The sequence below is a fragment of the Neolamprologus brichardi genome, chromosome 22 (genome assembly GCF_056152115.1).
Source record: "Neolamprologus brichardi isolate AB-2024 chromosome 22, ASM5615211v1, whole genome shotgun sequence".
Taxonomy (NCBI): Eukaryota; Metazoa; Chordata; class Actinopteri; order Cichliformes; family Cichlidae; genus Neolamprologus; species Neolamprologus brichardi.
In genome coordinates, this window is record NC_142124.1 from 997,501 (window position 1) to 1,000,265 (window position 2,765).

Below are 2,765 nucleotides of genomic sequence, written 5' to 3' on the forward strand. Positions count from 1 at the left end.
CAACAAAGACTTTTGCAGCTGATCAAACACATCCACACATGTGCAATAACACTAATGTGCAATACTCTTCTTTGGCATCGTTGTATTTTTACTCAGTTGTATACAGCATTTGTATTCTATTGTTATCCTATTGTATATAGTATTTTATTTTATTCTATTCTGTACAGTTGTGTACAGTATCTTATTCTTATTGTATTCCAGTGTTCTCTAATTTTTGCTATATATCTTTGCACTGTCCACTTCCTGCTGTGACAAAACAAATTTCCCACGTGTGGGACTAATAAAGGTTATCTTATCTTATCTTATCTTATCTTATTGATATCCATTTAGACTCTTTTTCTCCAATTGATCTTTCTGAGTTAACTTCAATAATTACTTCCTCCAAACCATCAACGTGTCTTTTAGACCCCATTCCTACAAAACTGCTCAAAGAAGTCCTGCCATTAATTAATGCTTCAATCTTAAATATGATCAACTATCTCTAATAATCGGCTATGTACCACAGGCCTTCAAGCTGGCTGTAGTTAAACCTTTATTTAAAAAGCATCTCTAGACCCAGCAGTCTTAGCTAATTATAGGCCAATCTCCAACCTTCCTTTCATATCAAACATCCTTGAAAGAGTAGTTGTCAAACAGCTAACAGATCATCTGCAGAGGAATGGTTTATTTGAAGAGTTTCAGTCAGTCGCCCCTCCCTGACCCTGGTTCTGTCGGAGGTTTCTTCCTGTTAAAAGGGAGTTTTTCCTTCCCACTGTTGCCAAAGTGCTTGCTCATAGGGGGTCATATGATTGTTGGGGTACAATATAAAGTGCCTTGAGGCGACTGTTGTGATTTAAATGGAATTGAATTGAATTGAACACAGATGAACCAGCAACACACACCAGACAACACAGGGCTTATATACACAAAGAGACAAAGAGACACTGACCTTCAAAATAAAACAGGAACTCACATATTCAAAGAAACACAGACTTACACGGAGGGAACACACAGGCAGGGATGACTAACACTAAACTGAGGACGAACTGAACCAAAACCAACGAGCTAGAAACCGCGACCAGAATATATTACAATAATAGTTCATACTGTCACGGTTAGCAGGGCAAACCATGTGGAATTATTAAAGGACCCAAGATGCAGGCCCTACTGATGTGAGGGAGCTTTATTTATGGAGAGGGAACATACAAGAAAGGCGAGGGTGGCAAAAACAGAACTGAGAAAGAACCGAACCAAAACCAACGTGCAAGAAACCATGACCAGAATATATTACAATAATAGAAAACACAAAACGATGGGTCAAATGACCCAGGACCATGACAATTTTTTATTGTATTGCTATAGAAGAAATAAAGAAACATATGAGTTGACGGAACTATCAGAATCCTCACGTAATCGTCTAAACTAAAGACTCCAGCCGGCTTACATATGATGGTTTTTAGATTTGCTTGATACTCATTTACAAACATATTTGTTTAAGTTCATTGTGTCCCAGAAAGAGAAAAACAAATATTTTCTGAATATCTACAAAATATTTTGGAATACAAATTTATTGATGATCATTTGTTGCTATCGAGACCTTTAAGAACACCAAACAGTTTACACGAGTGCTACAGTTTATAATTGTGAACTGCAGTGACGGCTGCAGGTGCCTGTGGCGTCCCTGTTTTGTATTGTGCAGTCAGCTAACTCCACAAAGAGCACGAAACCTCAGAGCTGGATCGGCAGCATGTCAGCTGAACACAGCCTGGCCGCAAAACAAACCAAACTACTGGAGCTCACAAAGTCTTTTTCTTTTTTCTTCACTGCTTTCCCACTGCACTTTTACACAGGACAAGGTTTAGAAAGTCGTCCTTTTAATAGTCCACTTTAACTAGTTATATTTTTGTTATTTATTATGTTTTGGAGTAATTCAACTTATCAGAAGCTACTCAGCCAGGAAAATGTATTTTTTTATTTAGATATTTTTTCCTCACAGTCTGATGGCAACACCTGCAAACACATATGCATAGACACTAAGGTTTGTCGGGACAGTGAGTAATTGTCCCATTTGATGTGGAACCACACAGCCTTTTTTCTCACTTATTGCCATATCCCATAAAGACACACAATATCCCAGATCACCATCGCCTATAGCTTAAACTTGTGAATAACTAAGAAATCACAAGCAATATGGATTTTAGGCATATAGAACAGAAATTCTCTGAAAACCTAATGGTTATATATGTATGTATTTTAAATCTAAAATATATGTATATGCTATAAATAAATATGCATGTCTAATACACAGATACACAGAAGGCTATGACTCTTAGTATATTTCATTAGACTAAATAAAAGCTTCCATATATGTTTATTGTATTTACTTTTATCTGGGAAATATAATGGTGATAAAATATGAAGCACGACAGATTAAGTAAATGCCAAACCTGTTGTGTGCGATTCTCAGTTCAATAAGGAAATGGTCAATGGCATTTGGACTCAAAGCCCTTTACACAACTTGGCTCAGTCACTCAATCACACCAGCACTTTGTCGAACTAAGTGCTTTCCACCTGACATTCACACACATTCACACTCAGAGAGATGGACGCATCAAAAAGCAATTTAGGGTTAGTATCTTGCCCGAGGATATTTGGCTTTGCAGACTGGAAGGATGGAACCACCAACTTCTAAATAGCAGATGACCTACTCTACCACCTGAGAGATTATTAGAAAGACATGAACACGATTTATTGATGTACAGAATTTAGATAGAGGTGTTTGGCAG